Source organism: Rattus norvegicus, chromosome 1 (assembly GCF_036323735.1).
Source record: "Rattus norvegicus strain BN/NHsdMcwi chromosome 1, GRCr8, whole genome shotgun sequence".
Taxonomy (NCBI): domain Eukaryota; kingdom Metazoa; phylum Chordata; class Mammalia; order Rodentia; family Muridae; genus Rattus; species Rattus norvegicus.
Window position 1 is genome coordinate 113900363 of NC_086019.1, and position 25655 is coordinate 113926017.

Sequence of the window (25655 nt, forward strand, 5' to 3'; positions counted from 1 at the left end):
CTCCCTGGTGACAATTTTTTTTTTATTTGGCTGTTTTTCTTCTTTATATAATCTGGTCCTCTTGGCATGTTACTGTCCACCAATTATGTTCCTTCTCTAACTAAAAAACTCACAACTCACAATATATTGTTTATGGTTTCAGGATATGCTACCCATAGAATTCCAAGGAATGTACTTGGCTTCAGAACTAAAAATATAAGTAGAAAATTTATATACATTTCAAGGATCCAGAGAAAGAATTGTTATTAGTATCCTTTCTAAAGTAAATGTTCTTTAAGGGAGAAACAAGTCTAAATTTTAGTTGAAGTAAAAATAATATTAAAGAAAACATTATGGCCAGTTATTGTTAATAAACTTTAAAGGAAATATTTTTCATTTTCTCTTTGTGTTATCGTTGAAAACAAGGAGCGCTCTCCTCTGTCCTTTAATCTTTTGACCTTTGACACCTGTATGTCAAAGTTCAGCAGGGTTGGTTTTTTAAACACCCTGTTCCTGATTTGCAAATACTGCTGGTATTTTTTCTTTTTCTATGAAAAATACATTTCTAGTGGATTCATTCTCTCCTATGACACCATGGAATTCTACGTTCTTCCTTAGAATCCCATCTCCAAATAGAGTCACATGTATTATTTTTAAGACTCCAGCTTTTGAGTTTATTGGAAAGATAATTCAGTCCCCAGTACATACTTCTGATCCAAATTAGAACTAACAGTATAAATATTACTAACAACCATGTAAGAATAGAATCTTTCAGTAGAAATGAGTAGAACTGTTGAACAAGTAGCCTCGGGGAACAGACAGCATCAATCTTAATGTAGAGATACAACTCGTTTGTCTTCTTTTATTAAGGAATCACAGTTATAAAATATATAAGCCAGTGCCGCCATATGGTAAGTTTACCTGGTATCTGTCTTTGTCATGTAAACTAGAAAGAAAAGCTTTCATAAGGAAAACTGTAACATATAGAGTTAACATCTGACAAAACAAAATAAAAACCATTCAGCTGAATAATGTTAAAATCTAGTCTGAAAAGGCATGGTAGGCCTGATGATGTCATAACAATAGGAGGAATAAATGCACACAGAGCAAGGAATTCTCTGTAGGAGAATTGTTGAAGAGGAGAATGTAACCAGAGAGCAAATTCAACTAAAAGTGCTACTGATCATATACATATTAACAGTACTAGATGAGAGAAAAAAACATAATTAAAACTGAAGTCTCTCTGGTGGAAAAAGCAACATTTTGTTTTTCTTAGCATTTTGAAACATGTGTGATGAATTTACAAAACCTTTGAACCTAATGTGTGCCACATTTTCCTGTATCCTGTTCAGTTCCACATTAGTATCAAGTATTCTGAGATCTCTGTGGATAGAATGAGAAGAAAATCCACACTAGCGTCCCCAGAGCGTTTCATGATTTTAATGGAAGAAGTGGGGCATGCCCATTACTTTTGTAGAATGTAAATATTGCTGATGCCATGCATCCAGCCACCATGGCTGGACCTTTCCTAACAGGAGCCTCTCAGCCTGTTAACTTGCCTGACAATTTCACGTGCCTGTTCAGCAGGATCATTGCTGTCAAGGTGATGGTGCAAGTGTAGACTGAAGTGAGGGCAGTAGAAGATGGCCAAGGAGCTTGTCAGAGAGGGTCATAGGCAAAGGATGTTGCAAAGCCCCTTTGAAGTCCTCGCTACTGTGCCTCAGTCAGCAAGCTTTTCAAAGTGTGTATGTTCATCTATAAGGAGGCTTCAGACTTGTTTGATTTTTTTTAATTTTTTTCTTTTACTAGATTTTTTTTTTTACATTTCAAATGTTATTCCCTTTCCTGATTTCCTGGACATAAGCTCCCTATCCCATCCCACCTCCCTTCTTCTAAAAGGGTGTCTCCCTCACCCATCCTCCCTCCTTTTCTGCCTCAACCCGACATTCCCCTAGACTGGGGGCGTCCAACCTTGGCAGGACCAAGGGCTTCTCCTTCCATTGGCACCCAAGAAGACCATTTCTCTGCTACATATGCAGCTGGAACCATGGATCAGTCCATGTGTACTCTTTGGGTAGTGGCTGAGTCCCTGGGAACTTTGGTTGGTTGGCATTGTTGTTCTTATGGGGTTACAAGCCTCTTTGGCTCTTTCAATCCTTTCTCTAATTCCTCTAATGTGGATCCTGTTCTCAGTTCAATGGTTTGCTGCTAGCATTCGCCTCTTTATTGTTTAATTTTCTTCACCTGCCATTCTCACACATAGACATAGACATGAGCACACCCACTAATTATAAAATCTGTCCTCCAGCTGCTATTTTCATAGGGATTCTTAGTGTCAAATATGTTATTCAGCCTTTCATGGTGGTTGGCTTATAAGGTTCATCTTTATTATACATTGGTTATTAATAGAATTCAAATTTTAGTGGGAGAAGGAACTTGGGTGGTATGCTTGTCGCTGGACCACACTTTTCAAAGTAAAGAGCAGAGAATCTACTGATTTAACTTCCATCTTTTTGTGTAATCACTGCAGGAAGGCAATCAAGATGAATTATTAAAACTGTCAAGTGACACAGTCTTGGATTTGAGTATACTTTTTGACATTATGTAAACATTTACATGTGAGTTTTTATCTACATTTTCCAGTTTCTCTGAAATAACATGAAAATCAAAAAAATATACATCTCAAAAAATGTGTGAAAGTGTTGATGCACATGACTTCTCTGGCTGGTGTGAGATTTTGCCTGTGAGCCTGTGTTCAGGGTGAGATACAGTGATGACAGTCTGTGATGCTGATGCTATCGTCTGTGGATAAAGCATCAATCTGCTCTGCCTGCCTCATCATTTCTTCAATCACTCCAAAGGTATTACTATGTCTTCTACTAAATACAGAGATAAATACTTTTTTTCTGCTTTTCTAGGAAGCACTCTTATTGTCTCCTATTAGGGTTTGGAACGAGTATGAAGGAAAGACTTGGGCTCCTACACCTCTAGAAAGTTGCTTACAAACAAATATGATGCCATCATTCCACCCAAGTCTTCCATGCTGTGTTTTTTTTTTTTAATTTTTTAATAGATATATTTCTTTACTTACATTTCAAAGGTTATTCCCCTTCCCGGTTTCCTGCCCATAAGCCCCCATTCCCTAACCTCCCCTCCCCCATGCAGGTATTTCCCCCATACATCCCCCTTATTACCCCCCCATATTCCCCTGCATTGGGGGTCCAACCTTGGCAGGACCAACGGATTCCCCTTCCCCTGGTGCCCCAACAAGGCTAGTCTCTGCTACATATGCAGTTGGAGCCCTGGGTAAATGCATGTATATAGTCTTTCGGTAGTGGTTTAGTCCCTGGAAGCTTTCGTTGGTTGCCATTGTTGTTTTTATGGGGTTGCAAGCTCCTTCAACTCTTTCAATACTTCCTCTAATTCCCCCCAAGGGGGTCCTATTATCAGTTCGGTGGTTTGCTGCTAGCATTGACCTCTGTATTGGACATGCTCTGGATGTGTCTCTCAGGAGAGATCTATATCCGATCCCTTTCAGCATGCATTTTTTAGCTTCATCAATCTTATCTAGTTTTGGTGGATATATATATATATATACATATATATATATATATATATATCACATGTGGGTCAGACTCTGAATGGCCATTCCTTGAGTCGCTGCTCTTAACTTTGCTTCCACATCCCCTTCTATGGATATTTTCCCCCTTTTAAGAAGGAGGGGGAGTATCTGCATTTTGGTCATCCTTCTTCTTGAGCTTCCTGTGGTCTGTGGATGGCATCTAGGGTAATTCGAGATTTTAGCTAATATCTACTTACCAATGAGTGCATACCAAGTGTGTTTTTCTGTGATTGAGTTACCTCACTCAGGATGTTGTCTTCTTACACTTTTGTCTTCTATGGTTAAACTCAGTATGAGTAGGAATTTTAAGGAATCCCTGGGCTTACCCAGCAGTGTATAAAAGCATTTGAAAGATTTCAATGTAAATTTCAAAGAGAACCTAAATACAATACGAAACAATTATTTAGATGTTTTGGAGGTATCTTTGTATCACATAGTGAACACAAAATAATATTCTTATTACAAATATTTCCAACCTTTAAGAGAGACATCCTGTTTTCAAATACTTTCTTCATATTTAATTAACATTAAAACATATGTTAGGTTTTATCTTCCCAAATATTAATAATATTTAAAAACACTATAATTAAAAATAATAGTAGATGTAATTTTTTATTCTACAGTTTTCCAAAGTGTATTATTAATAATTACTAGTACATGAGTAAGGGATATTGTTCACAAGGGTTCCTTTGCTATTTCAATCATGTTGTATACTTTATAGGATGAATGATTGTTGTTAGATGAATGAATATAAATGCATTATAATTACGATGTTATATACTTAAAACTGAAATGGTATGGATATGCAAATGGGTTTGGTATACGGAAGTTGTATGAGGTATGATGTTTCTGGATGGGAAGAACATGAACTTATAAATAAAAATGATTCAAGCTTGTAGGAAACGTTTATCACTATCAGAATTTCCTTATACTACAATCTCTGCTTCTGAAAGAATATCTTTCATGAAGGAAATAAATGACAATAAATTATATATAGTTAACATCTGACAAAACAAAATAAAAAATCCACCTTAATAATGTTAGAATCACTGAAGCTCCCGGAAGGGGTGGCACAGGTCTTCCTGGTTGCTGCCCCAGCAGAGAGCCCCTGGGCAGCACCCCACGAGCGAACCTGAGCCTCGGGACCACAGGTAAGAACAAATTTTCTGCTGCAAGAAAGCTGCCTGGTGAGCTTGGGACACACGGAAGCAGAATTTCTCTAGGACCGCATTTTCAGCAAATGGTGCTGGTTCAACTGGAGGGCAACATGTAGAAGAATGCAGATCGATCCATGCTTATCACCCTGTACAAAGCTTAAGTCCAAGTGGATCAAGGACCTCCACATCAAACCAGACACACTCAAACTAATAGAAGAAAAACTAGGAAAACATCTGGAACACATGGGCACTGGAAAAAATTTCCTGAACAAAACACCAATGGCTTATGCTCTAAGATCAAGAATCGACAAATGGGATCTCATAAAACTGCAAAGCTTCTGTAAGGCAAAGGACACTGTGGTTAGGACAAAACGGCAACCAACAGATTGGGAAAAGATCTTTACCAATCCTACAACAGATAGAGGCCTTATATCCAAAATATACAAAGAACTCAAGAAGTTAGACCGCAGGGAAATAAATAACCCTATTAAAAAATGGGGTTCAGAGCTAAACAAAGAATTCACAGCTGAGGAATGCCGAATGGCTGAGAAACACCTAAAGAAATGTTCAACATCTTTAGTCATAAGGGAAATGCAAATCAAAACAACCCTGAGATTTCACCTCACACCAGTGAGAATGGCTAAGATCAAAAACTCAGGTGACAGCAGATGCTGGCGAGGATGTGGAGAAAGAGGAACACTCCTCCATTGTTGGTGGGATTGCAGACTGGTAAAACCATTCTGGAAATCAGTCTGGAGGTTCCTCAGAAAATTGGACATTGAACTGCCTGAGGATCCAGCTATACCTCTCTTGGGCATGTACCCAAAAGATGCCTCAACATATAAAAGAGACACGTGCTCCACTATGTTCATCGCAGCCTTATTTATAATAGCCAGAAAATGGAAAGAACCCAGATGCCCTTCAACAGAGGAATGGATACAGAAAATGTGGTACATCTACACAATGGAATATTACTCAGCTATCAAAAACAACGAGTTTATGAAATTCGTAGGCAAATGGTTGGAACTGGAAAATATCATCCTGAGTGAGCTAACCCAATCACAGAAAGACATACATGGTATGCACTCATTGATAAGTGGCTATTAGCCCAAATGCTTGAATTACCCTAGATCCCTAGAACAAACGAAACTCAAGACGGATGATCAAAATGTGAATGCTTCACTCCTTCTTTAAATGAGGAAAAAGAATACCCTTGGCAGGGAAGGGAGAGGCAAAGATTAAAACAGAGACTTAAGGAACACCCATTCAGAGCCTGCCCCACATGTGGCCCATACATATACAGCCACCCAATTAGACAAGATGGATGAAGCAAAGAAGTGCAGACCGACAGGAGCCGGATGTAGATTGCTCCTGAGAGACACAGCCAGAATACAGCAAATACAGAGGCGAATGCCAGCAGCAAACCACTGAACTGAGAATAGGTCCTCTATTGAAGGAATCAGAGAATGAACTGGAAGAGCTTGAAGGGGCTCGAGACCCCAAAAGTACAACAATGCCAAGTAACCAGAGATTCCAGGGACTAAGCCACTACCTAAAGACTATACATGGACTGACCCTGGACTCTGACCCCATAGGTAGCAATGAATATCCTAGTAAGAGCACCAGTGGAAGGGGAAGCCCTGGGTCCTGCTAAGAGTGAACCCCCAGTGAACTAGTCTATGGGGGGAGGGCGGCAATGGGGGGAGGGTTGGGAGGGGAACACCCATAAGGAAGGGGAGGGGGGAGGGGGATGTTTGCCCGGAAACCGGGAAAGGGAATAACACTCGAAATGTATATAAGAAATACTCAAGTTAATAAAAAAAAAAAAAGAAAAAAAAAAGGAAAAAAAAATAATGTTAGAATCTAGTCTGAAATGACAATAAATTCCTGTGAGGGTGTGAAGAAATAGAACACCGTATCTGCTGTTGGGTGCCATGTTAACTGGACAATGCATTACAAAAATCTATGTGGTGGTCCTTTGAAATAAAAAGCAAATGAATTATCATGTGACCCAGCTGTGCCAATTTTGGTAACTACCCAGAAGGGGAAAAACAATATTCCTCACATTTTTATACATTTACTGCATTACAATAATGAATTTGCAGAATAAACTTGGTGCCACAAAAAATATGTAGTCTGTATACATGATGGAGTATTTACTTTAAAAATTTCAATGGAATATTTTAATGCATGGGAAAATCAATGAGATCGTAGAACATCCTATAAGATGAAATAAACCAAATTCATTAAGACAGATATCATGTTTTTTTCCTTATATGTAGAATAATGATTTTAATATACAAAGTAGAAAGAAACTATGTTGGAAGGAGACCAGTTCAGGTGACACATAATAAATAAGTATTAATAGGATCACAATAAACCATGTGCATGACAGGAGACGCCAATATTACCCACATTTTACACAATGAATATAAGCTAGAGCAGTGCTACTCAACGTGAGGGTCATGACTCCATTAGAAAACTTCTGCCTCAAAAATGTTTACATTTATGATTCAGAACAGTAGCAAAATTACATTTATGAAGAAGCAACAACAATTATTCTTATGATTAGTGGTCAACAACACTGTAGGAACTGTATGAAAGAATCACAACACTAATAAAACTTAGAACCATGAGCAAGAGGCTAATAAGAGAGAAGTGTACTGTAAGAGTAGTTATAGGAATAAGAGAAATAGCTAAAATTGATTCTCCAGAGGACCCAAGTTTTCTTCCCAGCACTCATGTTAGGGTCATCCATACACACCTGTAACAGCAGCTCCATGTGATCAGACTTTTCTTGTTCCTGTGAGCAATGCATTCACATGGTCCGTGCTCACACACATAAATAAAAATAACTCATTGAAGAAAGACTTGTTCTAGGAAAATAACTTGATTATTTAGGCACTCACTGGAGCCACTCTACGTCAGAATATTTCAGAATTTAAATCGTGAGTGGCTGTTGAAACCTTTGGTGCTAGAATTATAGAGGATTGTGACCTGCTGGAGTGCCTCAGAGAAATTCCAGTCCTTTAAACAATTAGAGCATTCTAGTATCTTATCTCCAATCTTTAATATGCTTTTTATTTAAGTAAGGTGTTGTGTACCCTTCAATTACTTGCATTTTGCTCTTTAGTTTTTTAATTTTTACTTTACTGAGGAAAATGTTTGTATGATCAATGAAATAATATTCAGTTTTGTAGTTACAGGTACCAACATTTCCCACAACTAGTTGTGATCAGCAGAACAAAAGCTGTAGTCCTGTGCCTTGCAACAACTGGGATGTCAAGCTATAATTGTACAATCTTGACCTCTTAGGATTTTATTTTATAAATTTTGCTGGATCATATTCTGGTGACAACTATATGAGGCAGGATTGACTGTGTCAGTCCTACTAACCAAAAAAAACAGAACCCAGATGGTGCATAATTTGACAGATTTCATATTTCCTGATGGCTGAAGCTGGAAGACTGCAGAAGGTCATGTATGGGTACCAGTTGCCACTCTTTGAGCATAATAACACCTTCATAATCCCTCTTCTTGAAATATATAACACTGTAAGAATTTGCATGCTTGAATACAATTAGTAAAATACATAGGCATAAAGAATGCTAAAGTCCATTCCTGTAATGTCACCTGTTCTTTATGGCTCTTTTGCCTGCAGTTCCAATATTAGATATTACAGACATTATACCCCATTAATTTTGCATGATGTTGTTGCGTGGACAGCTCTGACATGCTCCTATCACATTTTTCATTATTCACAAATTGTTAATGATGCATAGTCCAGTCATGCTGATGTGATGGGCACCTGGAGATCCATTTCTTCCATGAACCCTGGCCTTGACTTCAGATACTGAAATGGACTGTTCTGATATTTCTCTAATGTACTCTAACTTTGTGACCTGACTATAAGTTTTAATATTTAAACCATGAAATTCATTCTGTGTTCAGTCTTGCAAAGAAAGTAAGGAGCAAGTGAGCCAAATGTTCTGAGACTAAAATAATTCTGCTGCTAGTAAGAGCTCAAGCAAATATGAAGCACTTTATGTTGCTTCATAGTAATTCATGTTTATAATTAAATATCTTGAAATCAACATATTATTTAGGTATTTAATGCTGATCTCTGCATAATGTCTACTCTTATACTTTTGTAATTCATTTTCTTTATTTTTTACAGTCTGATTATAAAATACATCAGGTATTGTCAAATACTGATTAAGAAGAAAGGGATAGAGAAGAAAGAAAGAAAGAAACAAACAAAGAAAGAAAGGAAGGAAGGAAGGAAGGAAGAAAGATAAAAATGAGACAGAAATGCAGAGGTATATATATACATATGTGTGTGTGTGTGTGTGTGTGTATGTGTGTGTGTAAAATTAATAGAACATTTGAAAAGTGGAAAAAGTACCTGTATACTGGTTCTCTCTGGGCTGTCCTGATAGGCTTGATTTGCTTCTAGTAAATAAAATAAAATAAACACAAGACTAGAGGTACAGTTCTATGTTAGAGTACTTGCTTATCACGCCCGAAGCCCAGTGACTGCAGTCTGGGAAATTTCAGTCCATGATTGATTGATCCCATTGCTTTTTTTAGAAAAGTCACACAATGTAGTGGAAGCATATTCAGAGGGAAACTACTAAAACAAAAAGAGTAAGAGGAAAAGTAAAAACAAATAAGATGAAAAGCAAATGGAGAAGGAAGAAGAGAAGGAAGCAATGATTATGTCCCACAACACTCTCTGGTCTGCGAAGAAGCTGCTGGTAACCTGTAGAACTGAAGGTTCTATCATATGCCAGAGATTCCATCATATGACTAATTTTTAACTCACAGACTTCTATGCTATATTTAGGATGTGAGCTATTATGGGAACAAGTTACGAAATTGAGATATATAACAGAAGTTGAATCTGAAAAACTAGAATGTTCATTATGTTGGTCAAGCTGCTTCCTAAAGCACTGTTGGGAAGACCCTGTTAAAGGCCCGCAGCATGCTGACATGCACTATGTCCCAAAAGTGGACATTCACCTAGTTATCACAAGAACTGTGTGATTATATAAACAGTTGAATATACCTGTTGCAAAAATAAGATTGCTTCCAATACACACATTTATGTCAGAATCCCTTAGTGAATTGAAAATCTATTTTCTTTTGCATTGTTTGAGAACTTCATATTTTGTGTTTTGGCTATATTTATTCCTCCCCTGTTAGATTAATCCCCAATTTTACACCCACCCAAAGTTATGTCTTTATGTCTTTTTTCTTTTATTTTCTTGTTTGTTTGTTGTGTTTCTATCTCATAAAAATTATAAGAGCTACAGCCAATGGATAACAGTAAAGAAATAGTAAATTCCCTAACACAGTAGGGCAGTTAGGCATATTAATGAATTCCAATTGGTTGTGACAGTCTTCACAACACCTGCACAAACTGAATCCTTCAAAATTCCAGAGAGGTTTGGAAAGTGGGTATGAAACTTCACCCTGCCTGATGAGCTATGGTAAATTGATAAACATCTGGAGAGGAGATGGACTTTTGCTTTAAGGGAGTGGACTCTGGTAGAAACTCTATACAGCCATGAGAATACAGGGAGTACTTGGTGCAGTTTTGTTGCTAAAATTTTATGCTGTGGTTTTCAATCCTGTTAGTCACACATTGTATGTATTGGAGAAAGATGCATATTGAAAAAGCCTATTCATTGATAGCTCTTCATTTTAATCTCATCAGCAGTCTTCAGTATGACATTCTTGGTTAACAACTGACAATAATTATAAATGTAATAATGATATTTTATTGTCAAGATTAAGGTCATTGAGGTATTTATCAAGGACTGCAACAAAGTTCCTGTTAACAACCAGAATCCATATATATTTGGGCCCTGAAGTACTCCTCATTACATTGAAAATAATTTGTGTTTTGCCCACTATTAGTTTATATCGAATATTATACACATTAAAAGGCAATACTCTTTTTGTGATGTCTTTCTCAGAAGCAGACAATTATTTTTATGTGTAATAAAAAATAAAATATTTTAGGTATATCACATTCTTCATGAAAAAACAAGGCTTAAACAAGGCTTAACTCTTACTTCAGGTTAATTAAACATCAGTTTTGTCAAATGCATTTCTAACAATGAGAAACAAGGCTGAAAGGTCCAGATCAGTATGTTGATTTGATCTGACTATACATTTGACTTTGTCTTGGCAATATGTTAAAAATTTCTATTAATAATAAAGTTTATAAAGTATTTGCCACTTGGACTTGTTTTTTGTAAAAGCAAGAAAAAAGCTCATGAGAATTCTGAAGACTGTTTTTAATAAATAAATAAAAAAAAACACACCAGTTTTTCTCTCCTGTTTTAATTGGCCTACTAGCTTTCCCTAGGCACGTAATGGTCAGAGAATCTCTATGTTACAGCAAGGAAAAGCTCATTCTATTTATGTCAATACAGACGAAGTAAATGAGTACAACCTAATAATTAATCTTACATTAATTATGAAATCACACCTATTAAAATACTTAAGAATGAGATATTAAAATGTTTGATTCTTTTTCTGTTTTGCTTTTGAAACAGGCTAGCTTCCCAAGCTAGCTTCAAACTCTGACATAGTCTCAAATCTTCTTGAATTTAATAGCCTTCTGCTTTCTACCTCCACCTCCTAAGTGCTGAAACTGAACACACTATCATGACCAGCTCAATGTAGCTTATGTCAACCTCAAATACATTAACAAATGAGAAATGGAACTTCTCAACCGCCAGGGAGTCTGAGTGGCACAGAGAAAGCCCCTAGTAGTGATTGTTGCTATAGCTGTCTCAACCTCACTGGTCACTTGTTCAAAAAATCTCCCTTCTTTACATTGTTCTTTTTTTCCTTCTTCACCTACCAATCTTCTTGTTCCTTCATATTCTATCTTAAAGAAAACAAAAGAGGAAAAATCTTTGCAGAGGTAAAGAGAGAAGAAGGAGAGAAAAACAGACACAGAAAGTAAGATGGAGAGATCTACACCAGATGTAGATCTCTCCTGAGAGACACAGCCAGAATACAGCAAATATATAGGCGAATGCCAGCAGCAAACTACTGAACTGAGAACGGGACCCCCGTGGAAGGAATCAGAGAAAGGACTGGAAGAGCTTGAAGGGACTCGAGACCCCGTATGAACAACAATGCCAAGCAACCAGAGCTTCCAGGGACTAAGCCACTACCCAAAGACTATACATGGACTGACCCAGGGCTCCAACCTCATAGGTAGCAATGAATAGCCTAGTAAGGGCACCAGTGGAAGGGGAAGCCCTGGGTCCTGCCAAGGCTGAACCCCCAGTGAACATGATTGTTGGGGGGAGGGCGGTAATGGGGGGAGGATAGAGAGGGGAATCCATATAGAAGGTGAGGGGGAGGGGTTGGGGGATGTTGGCCCGGAAACCAGGAAGGGGAATAACAATCGAAATGTAAATAAGAAATACTCAAGTTAATAAGGATGGGGGAAAAAAAGTAAGATGGAAAGCACTTCTACTAGTCAGGAGTAAGCCGAGACTATTATTTTCATATCTACTTAATATTTTACTTGTAACTTTAGCAAGACCAAGAAGATAACCAAAGGAATTTGGAGTCATTCAAATAGGAAAGGAAGAAGTCTAAGTATCTTTATTTGCAGATGATTGAAAATATTTATTCATTACCCCAAAACCCCACCAGTAAATTCCAATAGATGATGAAAACTTTCAGTCAGGTAACTGTATACAAAATTACCCAACGTTTTCATACACAGTAATTAGTATCCCTCATACAAAAATGACAACCATCCCAAGAAAACGTCAGAGAAAATATATATTTTACATTAGCCTCAAATAATATAAAGTATCGTTGGGTAACTCTAATCTAGCAAATAAAATATTTACATGTTAAACACTTTGAAACTGTGAAGAAAGAAAGTAAAGAAGCTTTTTCCATATGGGAAGATATAGCATTCTCAAGGCTTAGTAGTATTCATATTGTAAAAAATGACCATAGTCTCAGAAGCAATCTACTGAAATTTCAACACAATCCTTTATTGCTTTATATTTCATTGGATATATTATTTATTTACATTTCAAATGTTGTTCACACTCCTGGTTTTCCCTCCGAAAACCCCATATCCCTTGCCCCTGGTTCTGTGAGGGTGCTCCCCCACCAACCCACCTATATCCATGTCACCTCCCTAGCACTCCCCTACACTGGGGCATTACATATCTTGAGAGGACAATTTTCAGCTTCATGTGGGAATGAAAGCAAACAATCAAACAGAACCAAACAAAATCTAGGCAAGCTAAAACAATTCTGACTAATAGAGGATTTTTTTGTACAAATCGAAATAACTAATTTCAATTTGTACGACAGAGCAATAGTAATAAAAACAGCAATGTATAGGCACAAAACCTGACAGGTTGATCAATGCAATCATGAGAAAGACCTAGCTACAAATCTCCAAATTTATGCACACCCGAATTTTCATAAAGTTGCCAGAAATACACACAGGAAATACCCACAGGAAATACACACAGGAAAAGAGGCAACATCTTCCATATTGGTGCTCTCCAAACAAGATAACTGCACCCAATAAATCCAATAATTTTCACCCTGCACAACACCCCAAATAGATAAAAGACCCCAAGATAAAACCAGATACACGAACCTTCATAGAAGAGAAAGTGAGGATTAATCTTGAACTAATTAGCACAGGAAAAATATTTTTTGAAGAGAATAATGTTAGGGCAGGCACTAAGAATAACAATAAATAAATGAGATATCACGATACAGGGTTGGGGATTTAGCTCAGTGGTAGAGCGCTTGCCTAGCGAGCACAAGGCCCTGGGTTCGGTCCCCAGCTCCGGAAAAAAAAGACAAAATAAATAAATAAATAAATAAATAAATAAATAAATAAATAAATAAATAGATATCACGATACTGAAAATATTTAGTAAATCAAATCCAAAATGTGATTAAGACACACTGAAAGCCTGCAGAGTGGTGAAAATTATACTAGCTGCACCTCCAATAGGAGGTGTACCTGAGATACAATTCAATGAAGTTTAAGAAGGAAGGCCCTTTACACATATGCAGCAGATGTGTAGTTCAGTCTTCATGTGAGTCCCCCAACAATTAAAGAGGGAGTTGTCCCTACATCTGTTGCCTGCATGTGGATCTCCTTGTCTCAACTCATTGGAAGAGAATGTGCCTAGTTCTGCAATGACTTGATGTACCAAGGGCAGGGTGATACCAAAAGGGGTCCTTGCCCTTCTCAGAGGAAGGGGGAGGGATATGGGGGAGGTGCTCATGAGACAGGAGAGAGAAGTGGGGGCTGCAGTCAGGTTAAAAATAAATAACTAAACAAACAAACAAAAACAAAAAATTAATAAAATACATTCTCAACCAGTGGTCATTTGTTTAAACAACTGCATTTCTCAGGTAAATAATAACAAATGGTGAGAATCTTAGGAAATAGAAAGCAAGCTTTCCATTTGCATAGAAACTACTTAACACATTGTCTGGATTTGTTGTGAGGACTATTCTACAATACCAGGTATCCCAGCTAAGTGTGTGTGTGTGTGTGTGTGTGTGTGTGTGTGTGTGTGTGTGTGTATGTATATATATATATGACATAGTTTAGTACAGGGAAGGAGGTGTGACTTTACAATTTTAAACATATCATATGTATGATTTATCAGTATTGTTCATTGTTGGTTTCTACTGTTTTCACTTCAATTTATGAAATAACTAATTAATCTGTGGATGTCCAATTGTAAAAACATCATTTTATGTTTTCTCTATTAAAATTATTCATCATTTTCTAAAACTTCTAACCACTTATTACAGAGAATTTTCTAGTTAGATAGTAATAGAGATGCTTTCCATTTCATCAATAAAATCATTTAACAAAAAACTTATAAGAAAAGATAGTAAGAGAGAGATTTGATTTCAAGTATCCTAGGTTCAAATCTCTTGGAAGTCTAACTTGTGTGAACAAAATTCACACGCATGATTTATTTAAATACTTTTTCTAGAAGTTACACGAACCTTTGCATAGCATGATGCTGTCGGTGGTAAGCTTAGCTGGGATACCTGGTATTGTAGAATAGTCCTTACAACAAATCCAGACAATGTGTTAGGAAGTTTCTATGCAAATGGAAAGCTTGCTTTCTATTTCCCATTATTCTCATGATTCGTTATTATTTACCTGGTACTAATAGCCATAGGAATTATAAATTCTGTGGTAGACACATTGTCATTATTGCTTCTTACTAAGGTTGTTTTCTTCTATGCTCAGAATTCCAGAACATGAAAGGTAACCTCACTGAGCCATGTGCTGGGTTATTCTTCTGTGCTTGTGTACAATGTGTGTGCTTGGCATCATGGAAGCTAGAAGAAAACATGGAATTTCCTGCAACCACAGTGACAGATAATTATGAGCCACAATGCTGGGGCTAAAAGTTAAACTTGGGTCAACGGAAAGTGCTCTTAAAAGCTTAACCATCTCTCTACCCACCCCCCAAGTAATTTTATAAGGTAACTAACACTATTATAAAAGGTTTTGAAATACTCACTTCAATATGTGATTTGTTTACATCACCCGATATAGTTAACATCAATCGAAATCAATAGGAATGAAACTAATCACAATAAGCTTCCCGTGGTGGCATTGCCTGTGACCAAGGAGTTTGGAAGCTATTGAAAGAGCATCAGGTATTCCAGGGAAGCCAGTGATACACAGAGCATTTCAGGACAGCCATGCTAGTGCAAAAATTTATCTAAAAAGTTAAAAATACATAACAAGTCATGATATGCCATGCCATTTCAAATATATTTATAAACACACACGGTATTGGTAATTTGGATTTAAATTAAATATAATATATGTACATTTGATTCCACATTTAAAAGTAAATATCATTGTATTTGCCATTTCTGAAATAATACAAAAATGTATTTTTTATAAAACCAGCAAATTATTATAAGAATGTCCATTGTAAATAAAAGTTAGAAGTTCATCAAAATAGATAAACATGATTTTTAAGACACAGCCAATATCATAGGTAATGAAAAACACAGCCTTTCATTCAGAGATGTAAAGTACATGAAGTTCATAATCAGACTCAGTGCCCATTCTGTTATCCCTAAGAAGATGACCACTTGCTGAGTGGATGGAGTTCCTTGGGCCATATAAAACCTTTTAGTGGCTGCATGCACGACTTTACTCTGAATTTAAACATTATATCCGGGAGAGGCTGATTAAAGCTTTGAGAGTCAAGAAAACTGACAAGGCTCACAAAATAAATGTCAAATCTCAGAAGTTCTTGAAACTTATAAGACTCATGCATGCTCTTGCTATGGTAAGAGCTCCTGAGAAGAAACAGCTCTGACTTGTCAACCTTCACGAATCTTGTACGGGAGCTCTGTGGAGGCAGCTTTCATGTGTTGTTACCCATGCTGGGGTGAGTTTTGGTGGTACTGCAGCATTTGTGCCTCCCATGATCCTCTAAATAAATTATTGCCCATCCTGTAAGCAACCCTAGACGACTCACTGAATTGATAACCTAGACATGCACCGAACTACTTTGATCTCTGTCTTTTTTCCCTATCTAGAATCAGTAGATATCTGTTCATATCTCCTCAGGAGAACTCTAGTGAAATGTTGAGTAAAAAGTGAGTTTGCAAGCTCTCTCTTTCAAGGACTGCTTTTTTATTTCCCCTAACTTTTAGGTCTCTGGCTACGGGAAAGAAAAAAATCATCTTGCTAACCACTTTTCTTCTTTTCTCTTGGTGTTTTGCCTATGATGTAATTTGGTGAAATGTAGTTATCAAAAGATGAAAAGAATGATAAATATTAATCATTTGCATGTAACCTATGACAGTGCTTCCCAAGCTCGAACAGTCAAAATTTAAACCAAAATTTTGCATTGTAAGTATGTAGTTCCCCAGAAGTTGCATTATGTTTGGGTCAAACATAATAATCAGAATATACTCGCTTCAATGTAAATCCACTGACTTTGTGTTTTCAAAATAATTATAAAAAACATTGAATTTGACAAAAAATGTGGTTATTGTACTGTGTGGATTAAACTATAATTATAATTATATTAAACAAGTAGAGAACAAGGGTCTGCAAAATGTAGTGAAGATAATCAGTTCCTGGGGAACCCACAGTTCCCAAGAATGTAAGATGAGTCATCCATTATGCATTTGCCATGATTTACATCGGTCAGGAAATTGGCTTCCAAAGAATTCAGGAGGATGAATTCATTAGTTAGGTCAGTTAGCACCCCATGAGCACCTAAAATGACCAACCCACACTCAATATATTAGATAAACAGGATCTACGAGAGATTTACACTCTAGAAGCTATAAATACGAAAACAAGACTGACTACATAGGACACGTCAGGTTCACTGGAGAGAAATGAGAAGATAGAGTAGATGTGTTAGTATTTCTTCTACTGCTAGTATATATGACCAAAATTATGACCCATGCAACTTTTGGAATAAAGGAGTTATTCGAGGATGATGCTCTGGGTTTTAGAACATATGATGCCAAAGCAGAGATTCCAACAGGAAACAGGTAGCTGGAGCAGCTGCTAAGAGCTCATATCTTGTGGTAACAAACAAGGAATGGAGAGTACTAACTCAATATGAAATAAACCTTTGCTAAATACCCAGTGGCATACTTCATCCCTAAGGCAACATCTATTTCCTCCCAAACAGCTATCATATGGGGACTATATATTCAAATGGTAGATATTATGAAATTAATTATTTACCCACCACAATAGTTTAAGTGAGAATGCTATTTTATATAATTTGCAAGAGAAATTTTCCTAAGTGAAAAATTGAGCTAAATTAAACTGTGTGAATATCTCACATAGTTGATAAAATGATTGAAATATTGATGCTATGTGAAATTTAGTCACATAGCATTTGGGCACATATATGGTCTCCAAATATTTTATGTCTGTATTTTATATGACATATATAAATTGGTAAAATATAGTACTTTCTGAGTATGATTTTTAGTTAGGTGAAGGACTGTGCACTACTTACTTGACAGGTTACTATATCAGTATCTGTTATCATCATCCTTTTACTATACAATCTGTTCTTTGTATCTTTACAGCCTTGAACACACAGACAGCAGGAATAGGTGTTGCTGGCAGTTTCTTCTATCAGCAGGACACTGAAACTCTGCCATAATGTAGAATGGTCCCTTGCACTCAAGAACAGCATTTGGCAGCTGCAGAGGCTGTGTCCAAATGTTTGCACAGCTTCCAGTTTCCAAAACAAACAAAACCACACTGTGTTCAATAAACTTAATTAGCAGGTTGTCCTTTAATTTGGTGTCTTAACAATCTGTCACTGTTTTCCTTAAAATAGTATTTTAAGGAGTAAGCCTTGTATGACTTAGTTCTTTTCATTCCAATCATTCCAGGGGAACTATTTTAACAACAATAATGGTACATTTTCCCAAATAATCTATAAATCTATATTAATATTGAATACTCTTTCAAAGGTTAGTGATAAAATATATGCATAATGAACTTGAATGTGTATAATAAACATATACTCATATAAATGTGGCATATTTTATACATGTATGTAAGCAAAATATATTATGTACTATATATTATATAATTTTATTTATAAACATATTTATGTATTCTCTATATAATGTATATATGTATAATGAAATATATAGGTAAAAGAATAAATAAATATATTTATTCATATATTGCACTTACAGTCTTACAGTGTTGTAGAACAAAATGCTACAGTAACCTATTTTTTACAGTGACTGAGAAGGATCCATTGAATAGATAATTTGTTATAGGATGCAGGCCAAGGAGTGATTATAGACACAGTTTCTGTAGTCCAAGTAAAATGTTCCCCTGCTTATTATGAATCATTTGTGCTTGGATTCCTGTTTCCATTTTCCCATACCTCAGAAACAACTTTTATTCAATGAGAATTGGGAACCATATTTGTTGCAACACTTTGCTAACATGATTAACAGGGTTTTGCCTGGTCCCCTTAGAGTCTAATAAACATCATCCCCTCTTTCTGTTCCTATTGTGTATTCATTGAGCTCAGAGCAACCAAACTAGGAATAAGAATGATACGCATACAAAAGTCCTTTAGAGGAAGTAAACGAGGCCATATTGGGCATCTAATTTAACAAACACAGTTTCTTGAAGCAATTTTGGTTATGTTTGTGAATTACAGAAAGCCCTGCAAGTCTTGAAGCTGCAGAACCACTTTTCTTTCCTGTTATAATTGGGGCGATTTCCAGCTTCTAGCTTGTGTTTAGCTGCACGGAGACGATGTCAAACAAGATGGCTTTTTCAAGATACCCTGCGCTCGCTCACAAATCACAAAATCATTCAAGAGTAGGAACTGGGATGGGGCAATAACTCATCTTCTTGCTTTTGCATCATGAAACGAATAATTCCCTGACTTTCTATTGGAGTACTTCTAATATCTTATTAGTATTGTCTGTGTCATGAGGCTATTTCTGGCTTGAAGATGTTCTAAAAATCCAACTGGGACGTTGCTCTCTCCAATAGGTTCAAGATTATATTAACAGAAAAGAGAAACAAGGTACAAAGTAATATTTATTTTCTTTTGTAATAGTCTTCTGGGGAAACATAATTTGGATAGAGTTACCTTATCTTATTTTACAGCTTAGTATTTATTGTTTTAATATTGGACTGCTTATGGGAACATCTTGCTACATTACACACTTCTCATTGCTTAGTTCCTCTGAAGCATAACAAGGAGATGACATAAGAAGATTTTGTTTTGTACTTGTAAATTTTTTTTATTAACTTGAGTATTTCTTATATACATTTCGAGTGTTATTCCCTTTCCCGGTTTCCGGGCAAACTTCCCCCTCCCCCTCCCCTTCCTTATGGGTGTTCGCCTCCCAACCCTCCCCCCATTGCCGCCCTCCCCCCACCAGTCTAGTTCACTGGGGGTTCAGTCTTAGCAGGACCCACGGCTTCCCCTTGCACTGGTGCTCTTACTAGGATATTCATTGCTACCTATGAGGTCAGAGTCCAGGGTCAGTCCATGTATAGTCGTTAGGAAGTGGCTTAGTCCCTGGAAGCTCTGGTTGCTTGGCATTGTTGTACATATGGGGTCTCGAGCCCCTTCAAGCTCTTCCAGTTCTTTCTCTGATTCCTTCAACGGGGGTCCTATTCTCAGTTCAGTGGTTTGCTGCTGGCATTCGCCTCTGTATTTGCTGTATTCTGGCTGTGTCTCTCAGGAGCGATCTACATCCCGCTCCTGTCGGTCTGCACTTCTTTGCTTCATCAATCTTGTCTAATTGGGTGGCTGTATATGTATGGGCTACATGTGGGGCAGGCTCTGAATGGGTGTTACTTCAGTCTCTGTTTTAATCTTTGCCTCTCTCTTCCCTGCCAAGGGCATTCTTGTTCCCCTTTTAAAGAAGGCGTGAAACATTCACATTTTGATCATCCATCTTGAGTTTCATTTGTTCTAGGCATCTAGGGTAATTCAAGCATTTGGGCTAATAGCCACTTATCAATGAGTGCATACCATTTATGTATTTCTGTGATTGGGTTAGCTCACTCAGAATGATATTTTCCAGTTCCAACCATTTGCCTACGAATTTCATAAAGCCGTTGTTTTTGATAGCTGAGTAATATTCCATTGTGTAGATGTACCACATTTTCTGTATCCATTCCTCTGTTGAAGGGCATCTGGGTTCTTTCCAGCTTCTGGCTATTATAAATAAGGCTGCGATGAACATAGTGGAGCACGTGTCTTTTTTATATGTTGGGGCATCTTTTGGGTATATGCCCAAAAGAGGTATAGCTGGATCCTCAGGCAGTTCAATGTCCAACTTTCTGAGGAACCTCCAGACTGATTTCCAGAATGGTTTTACCAGTCTGCAATCCCACCAACAATGGAGGAGTGTTCCTCTTTCTCCACATCCTCGCCAGCATCTGCTGTCACCTGAGTTTTTGATCTTAGCCATTCTCACTGGTGTGAGGTGAAATCTCAGGGTTGTTTTGATTTGCATTTCCCTTATGACTAAAGATGTTGAACATTTCTTTAGGTGTTTCTCAGCCATTCGGCATTCCTCAGCTGTGAATTCTTTGTTTAGCTCTGAACCCCATTTTTAATAGGGTTATTTGTCTCCCTGTTGTCTAACTTCTTGAGTTCTTTGTATATTTTGGATATAAGGCCTCTATCTGTTGTAGGATTGGTAAAGATCTTTTCCCAATCTGTTGGTTGACGTTTTGTCCTAACCAAAGGCCTAAGTGTCCTTTGCCTTACAGAAGCTTTGCAGTTTTATGAGATCCCATTTGTCAATTCTTGATCTTAGAGCATAAGCCATTGGTGTTTTGTTCAGGAAATTTTTTCCAGTGCCTATGTGTTCCAGATGCTTCCCTAGTTTTTCTTCTATTAGTTTGAGTGTGTCTGGTTTGATGTGGAGGTCCTTGATCCACTTGGACTTAAGCTTTGTACAGGGTGATAAGCATGGATCGATCTGCATTCTTCTACATGTTGACCTCCAGTTGAACCAGCACCATATGCTGAAAATGCTATCTTTTTTCCATTGGATGGTTTTGGCTCCTTTGTCAAAAATCAAGTGACCATAGGTGTGTGGGTTCATTTCTGGGTCTTCAATTCTATTCCATTGGTCTATCTGTCTGTCTGTGTACCAATACCATGCAGTTTTTATCACTATTGCTCTGTAATACTGCTTGAGTTCAGGGATAGTGATTCCCCCTGAAGTCCTTTTATTGTTGAGGATAGTATTAGCTATCCTGGGTTTTTTGTTATTCCAGATGAATTTGCAAATTGTTCTGTCTAACTCTTTGAAGAATTGGATTGGTATTTTCAAGGGGATTGCATTGAATCTGTAGATCGCTTTTGGTAAAATGGCCATTTTTACTATATTGATCCTGCCAATCCATGAGCATGGGAGATCTTTCCATGCTCTTCTTCAATTTCTTTCTTCAGTGTCTTGAAGTTCTTATTGTACAGATCTTTTACTTGCTTGGTTAAAGTCACCCCGAGGTACTTCATATTACTTGGGTCTATTATGAAGGGTGTCTTTTCCCTAATTTCTTTCTCGGCTTGTTTCTCTTTTGTGTAGAGGAAGGCTACTGATTTACTTGAGTAAATTTTATACCCAGCCACTTTGCTGAAGTTGTTTATCAGCTTTAGTAGTTCTCTGGTGGAACTTTTGGGATAACTTAAATATACTATCATATCATCTGCAAATAGTGATATTTTGACTTCTTCTTTTCCGATCTGTATCCCCTTGACCTCCTTTTGTTGTCTGATTGCTCTGGCTAGAACTTCAAGAACTATATTGAATAAGTAGGGAGAGAGTGGGCAGCCTTGTCTAGTCCCTGATTTTAGTGGGATTGCTTCAAGTTTCTCTCCATTTAGTTTAATGTTAGCAACTGGTTTGCTGTATATGGCTTTTACTATGTTTAGGTATGGGCCTTGAATTCCTATTCTTTCCAGGACTTTTATCATGAAGCGGTGTTGAATTTTGTCAAATGCTTTCTCAGCATCTAATGAAATGATCATGTGGTTTTGTTCTTTCAGTTTGTTTATATAATGGATCATGTTAATGGTTTTCCGTATGTTAAACCATCCCTGCATGCCTGGGATGAAGCCTACTTGGTCATGGGGGATGATTGTTTTGATGTGCTCTTGGATTCGGTTTGCCAGAATTTTATTGAGTATTTTTGCGTCGATATTCATAAGGGAAATTGGTCTGAAGTTCTCTTTCTTTGTTGTGTCTTTGTGTGGTTTAGGTATAAGAGTAATTGTGGCTTCGTAGAAGGAATTCGGTAGGGCTCCATCTGTTTCAATTTTGTGGAATAGTTTGGATAATATTGGTATGAGGTCTTCTATGAAGGTCTGATAGAATTCTGCACTAAACCCGTCTGGACCTGGGCACTTTTTGGTTGGCAGACCTTTAATGACTGCTTCTATTACCTTAGGAGTTATGGGGTTGTTTAACTGGTTTATCTGTTCCTGATTTAACTTCGGTACCTAGTATCTGTCTAGGAAATTGTCCATTTCCTGCAGATTTTCAAGTTTTGTTGAATATAGGCTTTTATAGTAAGATCTGATGATTTTTTGAATTTCCTCTGAATCTGTAGTTATGTCTCCCTTTTCATTTCTGATTTTATTAATTTGGACACACTCTCTGTGTCCTCTCGTTAGTCTGGCTAAGGGTTTATCTATCTTGTTGATTTTCTCAAAGAACCAACTTTTGGTTCTGTTGATACTTTCTATGGTCCTTTTTGTTTCTACTTGGTTGATTTTAGCTCTGAGTTTGATTATTTCCTTCCTTCTACTCCTGCTGGGTGTATTTGCTTCTTTTTGTTCTAGAGCTTTTAGATGTGCTGTCAAGCTGCTGACATATACTCTTTCCTGTTTCTTTCTGCAGGCACTCAGCGCTATGAAATTTCCTCTTAGCACAGCTTTCATTGTGTCCTATAATTTTGGGTATGTTGTACCTTCATTTTCATTAAATTATAAAAGTCTTTAATTTCTTTCTTTATTTCTTCCTTGACCAGGTTATCATTGAGTAGAGCATTGTTCAATTTCCAAGTACATGTGGGCATTCTTCCCTTATTGTTATTGAAGACCAGTTTTAGGCCGTGGTGGTCCGATAGCACGCATGGGATTATTTCTATCTTTCTGTACCTGTTGAGGCCCGTTTTTTGACCAATTATATGGTCAATTTTGGAGAAAGTACCATGAGGAGCTGAGAAGAAGGTATATCCTTTTGCTTTAGGATAGAATGTTCTATAAATACCCGTTAAGTCCATTTGGCTCATGACTTCTCTTAGTCTGTCTACATCTCTGTTTAATTTCTGTTTCCATGATCTGTCCATTGATGAGAGTGGGGTGTTGAAATCTCCCATTATTATTGTATTAGGTGCAATGTGTGTTTTGAGCTTTAGTAAGGTTTCTTTTACGTATGTAGGTGCCCTTGTATTTGGGGCATAGATATTTAGGATTGAGAGTTCATCTTGGTGGATTTTTCCTTTGAAGAATATGAAGTTTCGTTCCTTATCTTTTTTGATGACTTTTAGTTGAAAATTTATTTTATCTGATATTAGAATGGCAACTCCAGCTTGCTTCTTCCGACCATTTGCTTGGAAAGTTTTTTTCCATCCTTTTACTCTGAGGTAGTGTCTGTCTTTGTCTCTGAGGTGTATTTCCTGTAGGCAGCAGAATGCAGGGTCCTCGTTGCGTAACCAGTTTGTTAATCTATGTCTCTTTATTGGGGAGTTGAGGCCATTGATGTTGAGAGATATTAAGGAATAGTGATTATTGCTTCCTGTCGTATTCATATTTGGATGTGAGGTTATGTTTGTGTGCTTTTCTTCTCTTTGTTTTGTTGCCAAGACGATTAGTTTCTTGCTTCTTCTAGGGTATAGCTTGCCTCCTTGTGTTGGGCTTTACCATTTATTATCCTTTGTAGTGCTGGATTTGTAGAAAGATATTGTGTAAATTTGTTTTTGTCATGGAATATCTTGGTTTCTCCATCTATGTTAATTGAGAGTTTTGCAGGGTACAGTAACCTGGGCTGGCATTTGTGTTCTCTTAGTGTCTGTATGACATCTGTCCAGGATCTTCTGGCCTTCATAGTTTCTGGCGAAAAGTCTGTTGTGATTCTGATAGGTCTGCCTTTATATGTTACTTGACCTTTTTCCCTTACTGCTTTTAATATTCTTTCTTTATTTTGTGCGTTTGGTGTTTTGACTATTATGTGACGGGAGGTGTTTCTTTTCTGGTCCAATCTATTTGGAGTTCTGTAGGCTTCTTGTATGCCTATGGGTATCTCTTTTTTTAGGTTAGGGTCGTTTTCTTCTATGATTTTGTTGAAGATATTTACTGGTCCTTTGAGCTGCGAGTCTTCTCTCTCTTCTATACCTATTAACCTTAGGTTTGATCTTCTCATTGAGTCCTGGATTTCCTGTATGTTTTGGACCAGTAGCTTTTTCCGCTTTACATTATCTTTGACAGTTGAGTCAATGATTTCTATGGAATCTTCTGCTCCTGAGATTCTCTCTTCCATCTCTTGTATTCTGTTGGTGAAGCTTGTATCTACAGCTCCTTGTCTCTTCTTTTGGTTTTCTATATCCAGGGTTGTTTCCTTGTGTTCTTTCTTGATTGCTTCTATTTCCATTTTTAATTCCTTCAACTGTTTGATTGTGTTTTCCTGGAATTCTTTCAGGGATTTTTGTGACTCCTCTCTATGGGCTTCTACTTGTTTAATTATGTGTTCCTGGAATTCTTTCAGGCAATTTTGTGATTCCTCTCTGTAGGCTTCTACTTGTTCTCTAAGGGAGTTCTTCACTTCTTTCTTGAAGTCCTCCAGCATCATGATCAAATATGATTTTGAAACTAGATCTTGCTATTCTGGTGTGTTTGGATATTCCATATTTGTTTTGGTGGGAGAATTGGGCTCCGATGGTGCCATGTTGTCTTGGTTTCTGTTGCTTGGGTTCCTGCGCTTGCCTCTCGCCATCAGATTATCTCTAGTGTTACTTTGTTCTGCTATTTCTGACAGTGGCTAGACTGCCCTATAAGCCTGTGTGTCAGTTGTGCTGTAGACCTGTTTTCTTGTTTTCTTTCAGCCTGTTATGGCGACAGAGTGTTCTGCTTTTGGGCATGTAGTTTTCCCTCTCTACAGGTCTTCTGCTGTTCCTGTGGGCCTGTGTCTTGAGTTCACCAGATAGGTCACTTGCAGCAGAAAAGTTGGTCTTACCTGTGGTCCCGAGGCTCCAGTTCACTCGTGGGGTGCTGCCCAAGAGCTCTCTGCTGCAGCAATAACCAGGAAGATCTGTGCCGCCGTTTCCAGGAGCTTCAGTGCAC

The 25655-nt window shown here is 37.4% G+C and overlaps 1 long non-coding RNA gene across 1 annotated transcript; it reads left to right on the forward strand.

Moving 5' to 3' along the window:
- The first annotated feature begins 647 nt into the window (after window positions 1–647).
- On the forward strand, window positions 648–18090 carry LOC134484894 (uncharacterized). Its single transcript, XR_010062700.1, has 3 exons — window positions 648–890; window positions 8936–9077; window positions 17893–18090. It is a non-coding gene; the product is annotated as an uncharacterized LOC134484894 (long non-coding RNA).
- The last annotated feature ends 7565 nt before the right edge of the window (window positions 18091–25655 follow it).